The 20,933-nt window shown below is 31.9% G+C and overlaps 1 long non-coding RNA gene across 1 annotated transcript; it reads right to left on the minus strand.

The window, feature by feature from the left end:
- Window positions 1-2,037: 2,037 nt before the first annotated feature.
- On the minus strand, window positions 2,038-3,658 carry LOC126880083 (uncharacterized). Its single transcript, XR_007696398.1, has 2 exons — window positions 3,393-3,658; window positions 2,038-2,315 (listed from the first exon to the last, which is right to left on the minus strand). It is a non-coding gene; the product is annotated as an uncharacterized LOC126880083 (long non-coding RNA).
- Between the last annotated feature and the right edge of the window lie 17,275 nt (window positions 3,659-20,933).

The raw sequence follows: 20,933 nt of genomic DNA on the forward strand, positions 1-20,933 counted from the left end.
TATAAATAACCCCATTTAATTCATACATATTTTCAAATTCTTGAATTTCTTGCGACATAGGTAAACCTAATAGGTACATACGAATAATCCAACAAAGCAGCTCAGATATTTATCAGCGTGATTTATATGCCTTTTAGCCTTCCTTGCCTTCAATTCATGTTTTTTTAAGATACATAACTTAAAATATACGTGTTAGACACACGTCATACGTCAGTCTTATTTTGATTTGCTAAGAAATCATATTTCAAAACCGATGTTTAAAATGGCGACCGATAAGCCATCGAATGATAACTAATCGACAATTTATGTGGCATTCAGCAGAAAATCACTAAGCGATTAGTCATCGATTGAGTCTGCTGAATGCACCAGGGTTACCATGTCTAGGGATTTTCCCCGATTCTAGGGATTTTTTGAAGCTTTTGGAGCTCTGGAGGGATTTTTTTTGAAATCTAGGGATTTATTAAACTGTGCTGGCGCCATTTTTTGTTGTTATTAAATATCTTTTTGTTCAAATATTATTATTATTGTCATTATTTATTGTTCCCTCACATAAATATTCCTAAGTAAACATTAAAACATTACCTAATCAATGATTAAAGTGGATTAGACACAGTGTTTAATAGGTTATACATTAAATTGACAGCTGTCATCTGTCAATTTCTTCTTTTTTAGGTCAAATTAATACGATTTAGGGATTTCTAGGGGAAATTGAAGCTCCCGTCTAGGGATATTCTGAAATTTCATCTGGCAACCCTGGAATGCACCCATTGATACGTTTTTTGAGATGTCGCCATGCACCTGGAGTGCAGATTTCTTCTATATCACTGAGGCCCGGTCTTTTCACCTCCGGATAAATAGTTAACGGGAAGTTTATCTGACAGATAAAAAAAGTAGCGTCTTTTCACTCTGGAATAAAGTTATCCGGCAGATAAATTGACGTTAAATATCAAATATTTAACTGCCGAATAAAGTACCGAATAAGAAGTTATCTGGCAGATAAACTTTGATTTTCGTATATTTCATGGTTTCTGATTACCAGAAAACTAAAAATATAACCTAAAATCTTGAGGGTCTGATTGAATTTATTGCAAAAGTAAAATTTTGTTCTTTCTAAAAATTCTCAATCACAAATTTTATGTTATTTTGTTTTTATACATACCTACCTACTGTAATTTTTTAAGCAGAGTTATTAGATATTAAATTAAAGATGGGTTATAATTTGAAAAAATTATAATAGGTATGTATTATTGTATACCTACCCAACTATATTCATTTACAAAGGAAAACAAGTTGTAAAAAATAAAAATAGAATAGTTTCTTATCCCATCATTTCTTTGAATTGCCAAATATTTTACGATTCCAAAATGAAAGGTATTGATATATGTAGGTAGTAACTAGAATTATGTATGCACATGGTTCTCAGAAACAGTAGATGATACCTACCTTGAAAAAAAGCTGCTGTTAAGTATCCAAAACATACTGCGTACTACTAAGTACCTTCTTACTAATATTTTTTTGTGCCAAATATAAGTAATTCTGTATTATTGCTGTTTAAATTCAGATCATAGCAATGGGTTGTTACTTTTTTAATGAGTCCGCAAATACATCCCTTTTTGTATATAGCAGAAAACAAAACGATTACATTGATTCAGTTGTCCTACACTGAAGCAATATATTTATAACATAGAGAGAGATGAAAATGAAGACAATTTTGAAAATGAATTGCTAAGTATAGACCAGGAATAAGCTAAATTATTGAATTTACTGAAGTTATGATGTTTGATAACCTTATAAAAATTTTTGTGTTAAGCTTGTCACGCACGGGGAACTATACTAAAATATATCTCATATCACTCACTATAGTAATGAGTGAGGCTGCATACACGGAACTATACCTAATGTATATTATGGTTCCGTTTATGCAGGCTCACTCATTATTATAGTGAGCAATATGAGATGTAATATATCTATTATAGTATACCTCCTGGTCAGTAACAAGCTTTATGGGGAAATAGAAGGATCATTAATATACATGTATAATTTTTTATTCTTTATTTAATTGTCCTTTGTATAATTTAATTATTAAATTTAATAAATCAATGAATTTTTGTGTCTCTTCTGCCCTTTAATTTTCTCTGGCATGCTTGTGTTCTACCCTTTCCTCCTCTTTTTCTATCTGAAGCAATTGAGCTATGTTGAGTATTAACGTTGTTCTTTCTTGTAATACATTCTCTAGTTTATTATTGGTAGCTTATTTCTGGAACTAGCTTTTTCTTTGAGAACACAGGATTCCATCTTCTAGGTGTTTGTCATATCTGTAACCAATTTTTTTTATTTAGAAAAGTGAAAGATATCTACTAACAAATATTAAAATTAGGTTTTATTCTTGTTATTGGGATTCTTCAATTTACCATGTAAATTATCCAATCTTTAAAATATTGTGTTTTGATATACATAGTTGGTTTATCCCTAGTTTACTATTCAATATACCAGTTGAATGGATTATAAATCTGTAGCGTTTTGACAATGATTGATATGTCCATCTAGCCTAATTTTTCAGGAGGGCATTTTGAAAGTTTAAATCATGTTTTGTCAACCCAAAAACGAAAAGTACTCAACATAAGAAATCAAGTAATATATCAAGTTCTGGCCTACCGAATACAGTAGAATCCAGATTATCCGTGCTCCTCGGGACCGAAGGTGGCACTGATAATCCGAACATGTATTTCTTATGTATAATAAGTACGTATACACATACATATTATAATATTATGTACCTACCATAAAAAGATAACAGAAAAAATAAATCTTTCATTATGAGTCTCTCTTTCGTCATATAGAGTTTCCGTTAAGTGATTTACAATGACGCTATGTTGATAAAACGTCAAAAATGCAACTTGAGTAATAGAAAATCATAGCACGGATAATTAGGGTTCTACTGTAAGTTAAAAGGGGACATGTGGGACAAAGGGGGTTTTACCTTCATCATACACATACCAAACTATACCAACTTGAAGAAATGTTACTAAATAGCATATCAAGCAAATAATCTCATTATGGCTAAAATCAGACGTAACATCAAGTTTTGCCATACCACTACAGAAATATAGTATTGAATTTAAATAAAAGTTTTCCCCACATTAACAAATTTTTACATCATTGAACAGTTATTAGATTTGTTCTAGCATCAGTTTCAAACGGTTTGAAACCATCAGCGAATAGTCGACCAGTGCGAGTAGATAGGGGATAGCACTGCACTGGTGACTGTATTATGTTCTCTCACTGAGCAACTAATTGCTGACGGTTTCTGACTAGTTTGACTGTTTGCTAGAACAAACCTAATATTAATAATCATATAATATGTACATATATAATTATGTAAACAAAATTACCACTGCATCTGTTTCATTAGCTAGCTTGTCTTTATTTAAACTTGTCTTTGTCTTCTATTTTACATACAAATCAACAGTTTTCCTCTAATTTAAAATGGATTTACCTCTTGTTCAAGCTCTCCAGTAAACTATTTCAGCATAATCAATGTTTTCTTTCCAAAAACAATATTGTTGTCTGATTAAAATATGGAAATGTATTTCTAAACCTTATGACTTTGTATACTTATTTTTTTAAGTTGTAATTCTTTGATTTACTTACATTTCCTTCATTCCTTCTTCCAAAATGGAAATAAAATCGATAAAATCATCTTTGAATCTAATTATGTTAGGTTAAGTTAAAGCTGAAATTATAAAAATAAACATAAAAGTCAGGTGTGTTCGGAATCCAAACTTACTTTTAAGCTTATCTACCGGATAACTAACTGGAACATAAATTGACGTGAAAAGACGGGTACATTTTATCTGGCGAATAAATATTTATCCTCCAGATAGCTAACTGCCAGATAACAGCATATTTATTCGGAGGTGAAAAGACCGGGCCTAAGTTGATTCAGGGTTGCCAGATGAAATTTCAGAATATCCCTAGACGGGAGCTCAAATTTCCCCTAGAAATCCCTAAATCGTATTAATTTGACCTAAAAAAGAAGAAATTGACAGATGACAGCTGTCAATTTAATTTATAACCTATTAAACACTATGTTTAATCCACTTTAATCATTGATTAGGTAATGTTTTAATGTTTACTTAGGAATATTTATGTCAGGGAACAATAAATAATGACAATAATAATAATATTTGAACAAAAAGATATTAAATAACAACAAAAATGGCGCTAGCACAGTTTAATAAATCCCTAGATTTCAAAAAAAATCCCTCCAGTGCTCCAAAAGCTTAAAAAAATCCCTAGATTCGGGGAAAATCCCTAGACATGGTAACCCTGAGTTGATTTGAGTTGATTTTAGCAGTTAATAGTGTGAGGTAGGAATTTTTGTGTTGTACGTTTCCTATTCCGAATGTCTCAAAAAAAATCTCGCGAGAGCGAATGTAGAGTAACACAGTTAGTGGTGTAGGGAAGCAAACGAATGTAACACCAAGACCAAGTAAGTAACCCCTACAGAAAATATATAATTAATACAAATTATTTTACGTGAAATGAATATGGTTATTATCAAATCAATTATATTAATTTTTTGTTTTAGTTGAAAGTCCTCAACAAGTAGAGATGCACACATGTTTCAATCATTTGAGATACCCTTTTGTAGAAGTATTTGGAAGATAACTATTAATAATTTCATTTGTAAAGATACGATTTGTAAAAAAGTATATAAAAAGTGGTTTTGCTGGTATTAAATAAATAAATAAAAATACGTTGTCATGTCTTATTTTTTCCCAATGGTATTTTGTATATTTGAAATTAAAAATAATTTGCATATTTTAAAACCAAATTATTTTTTTTTCAACTATACAAATATTTTAACCTAATATTTTCTTCCCACCAAAATTACATTTTGAAATTCCCGCTTGAAATTAGTTCCGATACAAGCGGCATGGAGCGCTGTTTTTCATATTTAACCAAAGCGTTATCGTGAAACATCTAGAGGAGGTAGATGATCTGTGGTTGACAGTTGACATGGAGTGGAGGGACTATGACATATGACATGTGGACAGTGCCATACCATAGACATAATAACCATAGACCAGGCTAGGTACATTCCGCTCTCCAGTTCTAGGCATTTCAATGAACTGTCAGAATGGCAGGAGGAGGGCAAAATCCATGATACTAAATAACAAGATAATGTATTGCGCATCTCGAAGAGAATAGTCGTGACGCAACTGGAGACCCAAGTTCGTACCGTGAGGGGGTTTTTCCCCCTCATCAGTAGTCCCATATCCTCCTATCCTCTCTCAGATTCCTTCACGTACCACACTTTGGGCCTTTCCGAATTGCAAAGAAAGAAATGTCACGGATGAACTAGAGCCATCTAGTTTTTTGTATTTCGGTAGATGGCTCTAGTTCATCCGTGACATTTCTTTCTTTGCAATTCGGAAAGGCCCAAAGTGTGGTACGTATGGAGGAATCTGAGAGAGGAGGATATGGGACTACTGATGACGGGGAAACAACCCCCGAAACCGGTATAGACTCTTCCTGCACTCTCAGATTTGACCAGAGTATTATGAAGCTGCTACATTTTCATGTTGCAAAGAAATTGAAAATGTGTATACATTTTAATTCATTTACTCTTTTGTTGAGTACTAAGGAATCTTTCTTGTTGGAACGTTTACCACGCTGAGCAGACGAGTTGCGAATTATTTAAAATTCTCTCATCTTAATGTCCTCAGCTTCCTGTATGATTTATAATTTTTGAAAATCTCAGGAGGTGTAACCAAAGAAACTATTCCACTGGTTGTCAATCTGGTAGTATTAGAACGATATTTATTGTCGTTTTCTGTGCTATTTCGATTGATAACTTATTTTGTCTTTCGGTAGATGGCTCTAGTTCATCCGTGACATTTCTTTCTTTGCAATTCGGAAAGGCCCAAAGTGTGGTACGTGGAGGAATCTGAGAGAGGAGGATATGAGACTACTGATGAGGGGGAAACAACCCCCGAAACCGGTATAGACTCTTTTGCACTCTCAGATTTAACCAGAGTATTATGCAGCTGCTGTATTTTCATGTTGCAAAGAAATTGAAATCATTTTAAATGAAACGTATTATTGTGTATTTGATTAAGTTAACATTAATAGAAATCTTCCAATATTATTTACGCGTATATAATAAAATATGTCTAATGGCTATAACTCTACTGTACTCGGCAAAATGATTCTAAAAAAGAATACATCTACTGCCTAAATATTTCGTGTTGGTATCATGTGACGTCAAGGGCTATGACGCGGATGACGTGCAACGGTAAGTATATTAGATGGAGTATGTATATAGTTTTTTCACTACAAAACACGCTTACGTCATTCATGTTTTCTGATATCAGAGCACTGCCAAAACAATAGAATATGAATACGACTTTTCATCAGCGCCTAGTTTCTTGTACAGTGAAGAGGCATTATTACTTTTCAGAGATATTTTTTTTGTTCTTCGTGACATCATTAATTAGAATAAAGAATTATAGATATTATTTGTACAGTAAAAAAAAATAAGAAACATATCTCTGACAGGTAATGATGCCTAGCTCATACAAGAAACATGATCATGATGAAAAATCATATTCCAATCGTTGACTGATAAATATACTGGAAGATACGAAACTAAATGAGCGTTTATGTACGACACCAGTGGTTTTAGAAATAGATGGCGTTAGCAGCTTTCTAGGTGCGAGATTGAATTTACCTGAGACAACGATGAGACGTATTCAGGTAGCTTTGGTTATCGGAATTTGGGGTCGGTCGGGTCGATCGGATTACAATAAAAATTATTTAATTCTTTTGATGCATTTAAATTTGAGTTCTCATTCAACGATAACAATGGCAATCTTTAAAATAATTATTGGAGTGTACCTATGTATTACTTTCTAAACTCGTTTTTAAATTAGCAAGAATAATTTTGTAGTTGTAATTTGTCTTCTAATTTGAATTCTTGAAACAAATCATTAAATATTCTAAAGTTTATTTAATAATTTTATATAATATATATGTATAATAATATAATTTATTTAATAAAAAATTTATTTAACGAGAAAAATACTCACTCGGTGATTTTAGATATTGTACATTTCTTATTCGCCTCATAATCTCGATAAAAAATAGGTAGTTATTTTCGTTAATTACAGTCTCTTCTGATAATTGTATATTTTGTTTGGAGATATTGCAAACGTATTTACTTAAATGAAATTGACTTAGTAACCCGCTCGGCCACTTTAAACTCTTTGAGAGAAAAATGGTAAGGACTCATGAATGGTTGCAATCGCGATTTCCAACAATTTCTTCCAAGTTTTTTCGTGCCGTTGATATTTTCCGAGTTAGGGGGAAAATAGTGACTAAGTATAATTATTGAATTATTTATTATTAACTTTACTTCTTAAAGGTGCCGTGTATTTCTGCGTAGACGTCCACCGTGCATTGTATTGTCAGGTGAGATATTAGATAATGGTCACGATTACATTATTCTATTAAGGCTATGGGTACATAATTCGCAAATATTTTACGAGTATCCCTACTTTTTCTGTCTTTACACGGCAAATTACTTGTAGTAAAATTCACACTGGTATGGATATGTAAACATTACTAGAATGTCATTCTACTTGAAAATGTCATCATTAATTTAAAGAGATGGCTTTTGAATGTTCTTGGATAACTGTTATTTTTATAATTGCAAATTATTGATTCAGTTAATAAATGTGTTAATGTTTTTACTAACTATGTATTCCCCACATAACAATGATGTTCGCATCATGTTCTAAGCATATACTACCAACATTCGTCGGAGTATATTCTTTTTAGTATATGTGTAGTACAAGCATAGCATCTACCTTAAAAAACATTCTAAATTTCATGTTCTTTGCATATACTTCAGAGTATATTCTCGTACCGAATATACTAAGTATATTCGTGTACGTAGGATCTCGGAATATTCGTAAAGGTTTATTCTTAGAATATACCTTTATCGAATATTCTTAACACATACTTATAAGTACATTCTTAATACATACTTATAAGTAGATACTTTTAAAATATCTTAAAATTAATTTGTATGTATAGGAAGTATAATATTAGCCTTATAGATTATCAACTTCGTTATTTTTTAGAATACATAATTAATAAAATTTATGTATGTAGGTAGTATTGGACGAATTTCATTTCAAAATTGTTGTAGGGTAAAAAAGTTTAAACATTAATTGTATTAACGTTTACATAGATACTATTAAAAATTCGTTTTCATAATTGAAATGACTTTACCATTTCGAGTATATTCTGACCATTTCTATTCTTATTACCTGAATGGATCAGGGATAGGAAAAAACCGTAAAATATGAAAAAGAAAACAGGCATTATTTCATTATTTGTATCATCTATGGATCTATGCAGATGCAGTGTTAAGGATGAAGGCGAATGATGTAGGTAGTAGTAGGACTAGGACTAAAGAACATACATAATCTGTTTATTTTGTTTGCGGTGCTTCAAAATACATATAATCTATTTTGATAACTCAATATTACTTAAATAGGTAAGTACATATAAGTATTATATAAATTTTAGTTACTTATTATGCATAGTTTAGTTTAGCTAAATATTATATAATGATTTATATAAATAACTAAAATTTATAAATATGTACTTACTTTTTACGTAATATTGTAGAATGTAGGTACTAACTACATTCTCATTTGCAATTAAAATATGTAAATAGATATTTGGTAGAACCAGTAGAACCTAAGATGAGATTAGGTGATGCTGAAAACATACTTCTAAGCAATATAGCACTTGATAGCACTTTCTTAGAATATTCTTAAAAATATAATATTCTTCCCATACAAAGATGTGCGGTAGTACGTTCTTAGTATATAAATAGAAGGTTTATAGCACTTCCTTGGAATATTCTAAAAAGTACCTTCTTGGTATAAACTAAAAAGATGTGCGGTAGTATGTTCTAAGTATACACATAGAAGGTTTATAGCACGTCCTTGGAATGTTCTAAAAAGAACATTCTTGGTATATACTGAAAAGAAGTGCGGTAGTACATTCTAAGTATATACATAGAACGTTTAAGTACTGTAATGTAGTATATACTCAGTATCTGCTCTGCACATTCGCAATGGTAATTACGCACATTCTCAGTATATACTTTTTCTGAAAAGTATGTTCTATGAATCTACTAAGAACATGAAATTGTTATGTGGGTCAGTGATTCTAATAATTTATTTGTACAACAAAAACTAATACTCAATCGAGAAAAGAGGAAAAGTGTTAAAGTGATTTTTTAATAATATATTGTTATTATGGAACGCTTACGATTTTGAACATCTTTAATAACAAAATACTTGGATCACAGAATATATTATCCTGATGTATTCTCTGCTTGGACCTTCCACAAATAATACACAATAATAGTACATTATATACCGCGGGACTGAAGTAGTACATTTAATCCTGAAGGTAAAGTTTATGGCCCGACCGCAGGGAGGGCCATAATTTACCTGAAGGATTAAATGTACTTCAGTCGCAAGGTATATACGATACTTTTCGTACTTCCGGTATGATTTTATTAATTATTTCAATAATTTCAATCAGTTTTTTCTCTCTTCAACTCATTTAATAAACTGTCTTTAAAATAAGTTACCATAGTAACATTGCGTTGTGACAGTTATAATTTAGAAACATTGTCATTACTAGTGTCATTGTAAAGAAACATTGTTATTGATAATTATTGGTATCATGAGTGAAGAAGGTGTATCTGATATTGATAATATTAATTTGAATATTAACGTTAATTACCATTCTAATTAATTATATTTTTCAATAAAATATCCCTTAAATTCGTTTGTTTGTGATTTAATCGTTCCGGGAGTTTCGTCAATATTTAATCCCGGAGGGATTAAATGTGACACTTTAGTACCTGTCACAAGGGAGTGAAGTTGTCACTTTAGGCCCGGAAGTACGAAAATACCTTTTTATTAACGTTTTAAATCAATTATTTATCAAATACACTATATATCAATAATATTTAATCAATAACTCAAAATATTCCCGATGCAATGTCAAATATTTAAAATTGTCACTGATTGTCAGTGTCTGACTGACAATATGCTGACAATATTATATTCAGCTGAGTGCGTTGTAAGACAAAGATAGATTTGGAAAATATTACCACGGCATTGTGTTCATTTTTTTCGAATCCTGAAAAAACCAATAAATATTTTTGAAAAATTTAAACGCAGAATGAAAGACTAAATTATTACCGAGAGCCGAAAGTCCCTTAGAATAAATAAAAAGTTTATTTTGAATGAGATATTTGAAATTAAAAATCACACTAAATTTTCTCTTAGTTTTTCACCCCTGTAACTTATTAAAATAAACATTATAGAAGTTCTCAGGGACTTTCGGCCCTCGCTAATAACGCAATCTTTCATTCTGCGTTTAAATATTTCAAAAATACTTATTAGTTTTCTCAGGATTCGAAAAAAATGAATCCCCATTTGAATAGCATTGCAGCCGAAAATACGTACCGATCCTCTTAAGAGTAATTTCATTAATATCATTTGGCGAATATTAACCAGCCATGACATCTTTTTCTAGACCTCTCTTACCCTCTATATTTCCTTCGAGTTCCAGTTGCCGACAAGTATATCGTTCTCCTCGCAATGTGTCCCTAAATATGTCCATGATATTTTAAGCATTCGGTGCAGGCACCTCATTTCAAAGACTTCAAGTTTGTTAGTAGAGCTGGCCTTTATTATCCATGCTTTCATTACATACAAGAGAACAAGCCAAACGTAACACTTTAGCGTATTGTACAGTAGAAAAAATGAAAGAATACCCATGAACGAACATAAAAAACACGCTGTATTTTCCTGTCACCGTGTCACACAAAAAATTGGCCAGCACAGGTACATGTAATAATTATTATTACATGTACTTGCGCTGGGCAATTTTCTTTGCGACATGATGACAGGAAAATACAGCGTGTTTTATACGTTCGTTCATGGGTATTCTTTCATTTTTCCGACTGTATCTCAGGTTGAAACCCAAATTTCAGTGAACAGTCATAAGAGTTTGGACGTCGACATCCCGTTGTTTATGAGAGATATTTTTCATTAAGTTGAGCGGAGTGAGTGTATATTGTCTTACCAAGATAGACGATTATCCAGTTTTATTCCCAAGAAGTTAATCAATTATGAATAATTTATTGTAAACTCTTTAGGAACTACTTATTAACTTTTGCTCTCAGAACGAATTTCGAATAAACAATACGTTCTTCAGACACAAAGATCAAGAAAAATATACATTCAAAAATACAAGAGCACACAGATCCGATATTGATTATATATTGACAAACAGAAACATCCATCATTCTCAAGTACTAGACATAAGATGTTTAAGTGCAGCTAATATCGGAAGTGATCACAACCTAGTACTTGGAAAAATCAGAATACATCTACAAAAAAACAGGAAAAAAGACCCTATTGAATGTGAGACAAGAATAAAGGTAAAACAGCTACAAGACTTGTCAACACGAGATTTATACCAGAGAAGACTGCAAAAAGTACTGAACGAAAACTACATAACACCAGATGAAGACATAGAAGAAATTTGGAGGAAGATTAGAGATAATATCAAAATGGCAGCAACGGACGCATTTGGAGATCGTAAGATAAGTAAACATATACGAAAGAAAAGGAGAACACCCCATGGATCTGTGAAGAAATAAAAATAAAATGCCAAAAAAAAAAAAGAAAATCTAGCTAGAATACAAATTCAAAAGAACGAGACAAACATATGTGAAGAATATAAAAGAGTTTGAAATGAGTTAAACTCAATAGTAAGAAGGAAGAAAACAGAACATTGGTAAGCATTTTCAAAAGAGATGGAGCACGACTTATACGGGATGCAAAAGGAAATGTGGAAAATGATAAGAGGTCAAACAGCAGAGATGAAGGAACTGATAGTAGAAGTAAAACATATTGATACAAATACATGGACAACTTACCTAGAAAACCTGTATCAAACAGCTAATCATGAAGAACTTGAAAACCAGGATTAGAATCGGATGAGCAAACAGAAATTAAAGAGGAAGATAACGAACGCCTTAAAACAGATGAAAAATCGAAAAGCACCAGGGAAAGATGGAATAGCTAATGAACTTTTAAAATACGGAGGAGAGAGACTTCACAAAGAACTGAATATCCTGATGAGTAAAATAATAAATACAGGAAGAATTCCAGAAGAATGGAGTACCACTTAGATGATAGCGTTATTTAAGAAAAGTGATAGGGCAGACCCCAGTAATTATAGAGGGATTAATTTACGGAGCACTATACTGAAACTCCCAACAAAAATACTGATGAAGAAAATAATGGCGTGCATAAATATATCGGTTGAACAACAAGGATTTAGAAGGGGAAGACCATAACGATGCAGTTTTTGTGATAAAACAAATAGCGGAGAAATCATTAGAGTATAACAAGCGAGGGTTTTTCTGTTTTATATACCTAGAGAAAGCGTTTGATAGAATACAATTAAAAGACGTGATACACCTACTATATGACAAAAATTTACCACTGGATATTATAAAACTGATAGAAAACCTTTATGTACGAAATAAAATAGAAATGAAGTCAATGGAATAATAACAGAATCCATATAGAAGCAAACACAGGAATCAAGCAAGGAGATTCACTAAGCCCTCTACTGTTAAACATAACGCTGGATGCAATGATAAAACAAGTGAAGAAAAAAGAGGGTAAAAAATGGGCGATAAAGAGATAAAAATACTCTGTTTCGCTGATGACACCGTATTAGTAGCAGAGTGCGAAGACGACCTACAAAGATTACTGCACGAATTCAACATTAGCGCAAAAGAAATGAATATGAAAATATTAGCCCAAAAACAAAAAGCTTAGTAATATCCAAAGAACCAATAAGATGCCAATTGGACTTAGACAATAAAAGTAAATAACTGGGAATTAATCTATCAGCCGACAATATTATCGAAGAAGAGGTTAAAGACTAATAATTAAAGCCAGTAGAACGGCCGGATGCCTAAACGACACAATTTGGAAAAACAAATACCTTAGAGTGGAATCAAAGGACCGAATATATAAGTCATTTGACTGAAGTTATTAGACCAGTTATGATTTACACTGCCGAAACAAGACCAGATGCAAGCAAAATTCAAAGATGTCTGGATACCAACAAAATGAAGATTTTAAGAAGGATTGCTGGAAAAGGACTACGGGACAGGGTAAGAAGTGAGGAAATCAGATGAATATGTGGGGTAGACAATATAAATACCTGGGTAAAGAATAGAAAAGAAGAGTGGAATCAACACATAAGCAGGATGTCTGAATCAAGGATAATAAGAATAGCCAGGGACAAGTCACCGTTAGGCCGAAGAAGTATAGGATGCCCAAGGAAAAGATGGAATGACAATTTAGGGACAGAATGAAAGGCACCGTTGAAGAAAAACAGGCAGTACTGCCTATATAAAAGAAAAAGTAGAAGAAGAAATTCTTTAGGTAGATTTTTGGTAGTATAATGTGCTTCTTTGGAGTTTTACTGAAGATTATTGTTTTCGTTTTAGTGGGAGAAAATTCTAGGCCAGTAGTGTTTGACCAATTCTCTAATTTCTAAATGACTAGTGGGTTAAGTGATTTAGCGATGTCATTGATTGCAATAAGGAAAAGTGCAACGAGTAGACCATTGAGGAATGTCGTTTAATTGGATTTTTGAGTCTAAAAGGACGTTATCTATTCGAATAAGTTTCGTCTATATAGGAAATTACTAATAAATTTTATGTTTCCTGGAATTGACCAACTTAATAGAATTCTTATATCTAATCCCCAAATGGCACGCGTTATACAATATAATAAAAGATAGCCATAAGCCAAACATACTTTATCACATCCAAATTACCCATGAATTACAGATTCAATATCCACTAGGTTGTCTAATGTAGATGTGAACTTTCTAAATCCACTTTGTATAAGGCTAGGTAGCTATAATATCAATAAGTCTAATACTATCTGGTATCTATCAAGTGGATAAACTGATTAATTGTAGCAAGTTTTATTCCATTCAGTTTTTTGATTAAGCTAATACTTTTCGAGTTATTTGAGAGTGAATATGTTCGTCTTTTAACAAAAAAATACACGTTTTTAGACGGTTTTACGCAAATAACACAAAAAGTAAGTATTTTATCGAAAAAGGTATTCAATAAAAATATACTTTATAAAAAATTAAAAAAAAAATGTCTGTATAAAATCTTTATACTCAGTAGAAGCAGAGTTGTAGCTAAAAAAGTAAGTTCTTATTCGTCAAATTCCAAATCGAATATTTCAACGTGAAATAACCAAAAAATAAAGCACATTTCTTTAAAAAAGCTTTGTTTTTGTTTTTAAAAAAGTTTCTAGCATTAAAGTAAGCACGTTACCCTGAAAATAAAGTTGGTCCTTTTTTGTAAAAGATAGTTTTAAAAAAGCGTGAAAATCACCCTCTAAAAGGGAACTTGCATAACATTTTTATTTCGAAAGAGATGCTATAAATTTGCTAACTCATCGCAACTTTTTTAAAGTTTTAAAAAGCTTTGTTTTTGTTTTTAAAAATGTTTTTAGCATAAAGTAAGCACGTTACGCTGAAAATAAAGTTGGTCCTTTTTTGTAAAAATAGTTTTAAAAAAGCGTGAAAATCACCCTCTAAAAGGGAACTTGCATAAAATTTTTATTTCGAAAGAGATGCTATAAATTTGCTATAAATCACAACAGCACACGATTTAAAAAGAAAAAAAGTAGTTTGTGTTTTTCGTTTGGCCCCTCAAGACGAATAAAATCAAATTATTGTTACCGCTTCACAAGTGACTTTACTTATGTATTGTTTATAATACACATGATCTGTAAATTTCATCGTAAATTTAGTTTTACAGTATTTTTTTTATTTTGAAAAAAATGCCTTTTTTTTAAATAACTTGTGATACGAAATATCCCAAAGTTTAAAGGTTTTGGTTTTCTGAATATTTTGTTTTTCTGTAATACAAAAATTGGTTAAGATAGGGCTGTTCCGAATTTGCATATACTCGTGATTAGTGACTCATTGAAGCCCTTTTAACTACAGCCTTTCAAAAATAAGCACTATGAACCGATGAAACTTACAGATCCTCTATAATAAGCATACATACGTAAAGTAACTTATGAAGCGCTACTGATTAATTTCATTTGAGATGCTAATTAGGAGGTGATTTTTAGATATTTTTTACAAAAAAAAGGATCAACTTTATTTTGTGCGCAACTTGTTTACTTCTGATACTAGAAACTCAAAAAAATAAAGCTTGTTTTAAACTTTTTAAAAAAGTTATGATGAGTTTTCCCCGAAAAGTTCTTAATTTTTTGGTTATTTCATGTAGAAATATTCAATTTTGAATTTGACAAATAATAAGAACCTACTTTTCATTAGCTATAACTCTGCTTTTACTGGGTCTACGACTTCATAATATGTCATATTTATATAAAACATTTTTTTCACTTTTTGATAAGCTGTATTTTTGCTATGAATGTTTTTTTTGGTGAAATACTTCCTTTTTTAGTTATTTGCGAAAATCCGTCTAAAAACGTACTATTTTTTGAGAAATGAATATATTCACTCGCAAATAACTCGAAAAGTATTTACTTGTGAGGTCAAGAGTAGTGAAAAAAACTCTATAGTCAATTTATATTTTCAACATTTTTGCAGAAACAAAAACAAAAAAAAAAAAATAATACAGATTAATATGATAGTGACTGCTGCGTTAAAATTTTGAATACGGGCCACGTGAAATAACCGCGTGTTCTTGGCTAGTTCCTTGAGTAGGGAGAATTTTACACTTCCCTCTAAGGCTAGTTCCAACAAATTTAAGCGGGCAGGTTTTAAAGACAACAAAATAATGCATAGGGTTTCGTATCTTTCCGTATTTATCAATCAACGTTCCAATGATATCACAATGCTCTTAGGTCAGAAATTTGGATAATGTAAGCTGTGATCTAAGCGTGTTTATGTAGTAAAAAAATAATACACAGACATTTTTATAGAACCTTTATGCCCTGTTGCCAAATTTCAATATTCTGGCCGTGTGTGGGGGCTATGCAAGAAGTGATTCTTCTTCTTCTTAAAGTTCCGCTCCTATCGGAGATTGGAAATCATTCTGGCAATTATAATTTTGTTGGTTACGCGCCGGAATAGTTCAATTGGGCTGCATCCAAACCATTCATGGAGATTGCGTAGCCACGAGATTTTACGTCTTCCTACGCTTCTTCTGCCTTTGATTTTGCCCTGCATTATATTCCTTAATAGTTCGTATTTTTCACCTCTCATGATGTGCCCCAAGTATTCCAACTTCCTGATTTTTATGGAATTTAAAACTTCGCATTGTTTTCCTTGTTGTTCCAGCACTTGTGCGTTTGTTTTACGATCTCTCCATGATATTTTCAGAATACGTGTATAACACCACATTTCGAATGCTTCCAGGTTTTTAATGTTGGATTGTTTTAGTGTCCATGCCTCAACCCCATACAAAATGGTGGAGAAAACATAACAACGAAGCATTCTTATCCGGAGCGTTATATTGATATTGCGATTACAGAAAAGTTTCCTCATTCTGTTAAAAATGGATCGTGCAATTTCAATGCGGCATCTTATTTCTTTTGTCTGATCAGTATCTTTTGTGATCCATGCTCCAAGGTATTTGTACGAAGATATTTGCTCAATTTCTGTATTATCCAGTACTAGTTTAACTCTGATGTTTTGTGCTTTTGTAAATTCCATGAACTTGGTTTTCTTCAAATTTATTTTTAGTCCATAATCGTTGCAATGTATATTTAGTTGTTGAGCAAGGTGTTGCAATTCTTCCAGTGTTCCCGCTGGAAGTACGGTATCGTCAGCATATCTTATATTATTAAGTGGCTCACCGTTTATTATTAGACCCTCATTGACTTCGGCCAACGCTAATTCTGAGATGGCTTATATAAATTAAATAACAGAAGTGATTGATATGTGGTATTTTTAACAAATCCTCGAATAGAGCTTCTCATTTGTTTCGAGCTTCTATCATATGGTGTAACGCCAATATCAAATTATACAGTGGTCTAGCTATCTTTGTTTGTCGTACGAGTGTGAGCGTATCTACCAAGAGGTGGGAGTAATGGAACAACACAGCACAGCGGCAGCGGCCATCATACGCTAGAGAGAGAAAGCTAAGTGGCGGTAAAGAGAGATAGATAGACCACCGACCCGAACTGCTCCGCGTTACGCTATTTTTCGTACCTTGCCTAATCTACGTATTATTATATCTATGATTTCAATACCGTTTGGAATCAAGAACCATAGATACCCCAGGCTGTGGGTGAAAAAACGTGATATAATTCAGGAATTTTTGAAACCTATCAGGTGTTGTAAAGGACGATGCCAGGAATAACTTCTACTAAAATCTAACCAAAAATATTGTGCGCTTTTTTTATATTGCGTTTTTCATTTGTTAAATTTGCAACTTTTAAAGATTTTTAATTTTGCAGCTTAGGATATTGATTTTAGAGAAAAACTTTTTAATAGAAAGTTGTAGTAAATTAAAAAACCTACAATTTGAGCTATGGCAAGTTTAATTTCGTTTACTCACAATCGGTTAGTAATTTATGGATTTCTAACCTTTGAAGTAATCAGGAAGCGACTTATTACTTACTTTACTTTCCCAGCTAGCCGGGAAAGTACTTTCCCGGCTAGCATCTGTCACTTTTCTACCTGCATATGTCAATGGCATTTTTGATTAAAAGATGGTTTAGAAAGAATATAGAATCCATTCAACATTTATTTAATTAAGAAACAACAACAACAATAACAAAAAGAAAACTATTTGGAATTATAAATATTAATAGTTACATTGGAATTATGATTACTATTAACGGTTAAAGTAAGACCGTGTTGCTCAAAATTATGAGTTTCAGAAATAGATGATGACGCCGACGTTTCTGGAGACAACATATTAGCAATTTTTATTTGTCCATGTAATGAATTCTCCACATATCCCTCTGCTACGGTGTTGGATTTCCAACCTCCCCAACTTTTTCAACTGTAGGATGTTGAAGTTAGGATGTAGCTGAAGTACGTCTAAAACAATGTCCTGTAAACCTGTTAACATTTTTATATCCATATTTTTATAACATTGTTATATTTCTGGTGGCGTACATTCAATTCACTATCAGACATTTTTGTAAAATAAACACAATTTGATTATATGTACAATTAATGGCGTCATGTATCTCCTAAATGTCAGATTCAACAAACTTGTTTTGTTACCTAGCAACGATCTCACAGGTTACTTAAAATAATTCATCTTATCACATAATGAAAATGGATACAGATATTTGAAACGAAATTATTATTGGTAGATTGTGAGTATTAGAAATCCATAAAGTACTAACCGATTGTGAGTAAAATAGTATACAAACCTCGCGGGAACTCATTCTAGCCTCGCGTCTGTAGTTTACCTCGGTGCTTCACACCTCGGTAAACTACCTTGCCGCTCGGCTAAAATAGAGTACTTTCCCGCTAGGTATGTAATATACTATTGGTTATTGCAAAACAGCCTGCGAAAGGTCCAAAATGGCCGTTTTTTACAATTGCATTATTTATCGTACAAATCATTTTTTTATATTTTTTAAAGCTTTAAAATGAAGATCTTTCAATTCCAAACATAAAAAAGTTGTAAAGCCAGATTAACGAATTTGTTGCTTAGATATTTATTGTTTATCCCAAGAGGTCAAATGTCGAGGGCTATAACTTTTTGAAAAAAAAATCGTAGAGAGTTGGTGAAACATCCAATCTCCTTCTAAAGAGTTACATTTTCATATTCTGATGTAAATAAATGCGTAAAACATTTTTAAACCTCTAATTTTTGGGTTTGAAAATAAGGGGGCAAATTTCGTTATAAACATTTAGAGCTGAAGCGGCCCTGTACATCCTATGAGTTTTTAACTTGCAGATTATTGTTGCTGAAGACGAAACGAATATTTATAAAAAAATAAAAAAATTCTACGACCAGCTGAGGCCGAGAAGTTAGAAACTCATAGGATGTACAGGACCGCTTCAGCTCTAAATGTTTATAACGAAATTGCCCCCTTATTTTCAAATCCAAAAATTAGAGGTTTAAAAATGTTTTACGCATTTATTTACATCAGAATACTGATGTATACACACAGTATACATACTAATGTATGATGCAAAAAAATGATTTGTACAATAAATAATGCAATTGTAAAAAACGGCCATTTTGGACCTTTCGCAGGCTGTTTTGCAATAACCAATAAACGAAATTAAACTTACCATAGCTCAAATTGTAGGTTTTTTTTAATTTACTACAACTTTATATTAAAAAGTTTTTCTCTAAAATCAATATCCTAAGCTGCAAAATATTTAAAAATTGCAAATTTAACAAATGAAAATGAAAATCGCAATATAAAAAAAGCGCACAATATTTTTGGTTACATTTTAGTAGAAGTTATTTCTGACATTGTCCTTTACAATACCTGATAGGTTTCAAAAATTCCTGAATTATATCCTGAAATCAACCTATTTTTCACCCAAAGCCTGGGGTAAGATAAGATAAGAGTCGAGCAGTAGCAAAATGAGAATCTACGCTACTTCTTCTTAAGAGGAAAACTGACAGAGCGTGTTGCGACATTATGAGTGAAATAAAAAAATGTAACAGAAAAAGATAAAAACTGAAGACGGAATTCAACCCAACGTGAAAAAGATTAAACGTAAGAAGAGATAGAGAAATTTCTGTCAAAATTTGGTATTTATGACCCTTAAAATAACACCAAATGCTAAAATTTATTAGCCTGTAGATAGTGTGGATGTCTCGTCAGCCGAGGGTATGATCAGTGGCGTGGTAATTTTATGGTCAAACTACGTTTTGTTCTAATTTTTATCATTGTGAGAATTAAAAAAACCAACTAATATTTTTATCTCCACCACTGAGAGCGGTCAACTTTTTGGTTGCCTGTATTCTTCGGGACATTTTATCACAAAGTGTAAATATTACTAATTTTACCGTCTTGTGGGGTATCTGCGTTCTCTTTCTTTTCCACTATTATATATATTATATCTCTCTTTGCCGACGTTTAAATTAGGACCCACTTGAATCTCGCTTCAACACGCGCCTCGACTTCGTCGTGAGAATTCTCCATTAGCTGTCTCCTACTTTTACAATCGGCGAGTAAATAACAACGAATCAACGTAATATTAATATATTTATTTTTTTACACAAATACAATCTCACACGTATATAAAGTGTATATTAGCAAATATAACAAAAATATGAGTGCTGTAATAATACGACACATTTTAGATTTTAGAGTGCATTAATAACCTAAATACTAAAATATATAGATATAATATAGTTTTAATGGCCAAAGGTATACAAAGTTATACGTTTTAATTTTTTTTATAGTACTTAAGAATAACTTACGGACAGATATTTTTCTTATAGAAAGCGGTTTTCAATATGAACTTGATTTCAAATTATGCGTAATTTATATTAATTTCCAGAACAAAATAATATTTATAAATACTGTTTAACAGTGCCTATCCATGGAGTTCCATTTAAAGGTGTGCGTTTTTGAGAAAGGGGTGAATTAGGCCCTATACACTAGGTGCATTAGGATTAATTCTATGCACTTTTCATACATAGATAAACAGTTGTTCAAAATTAAAATGAAAATGTTATTTTTTAAAGTAAAAATAATTCTTTTGGCAAAAATATGTACATATTTAAAAACGAGGCAAAATACACAAAAGAACGCGATTTCTTTTGCCCCATAACTTTATTTCACCGGATGAACCCCGTGATAACC

This window comes from Diabrotica virgifera, chromosome 2 (assembly GCF_917563875.1).
Source record: "Diabrotica virgifera virgifera chromosome 2, PGI_DIABVI_V3a".
Taxonomy (NCBI): Eukaryota; Metazoa; Arthropoda; class Insecta; order Coleoptera; family Chrysomelidae; genus Diabrotica; species Diabrotica virgifera.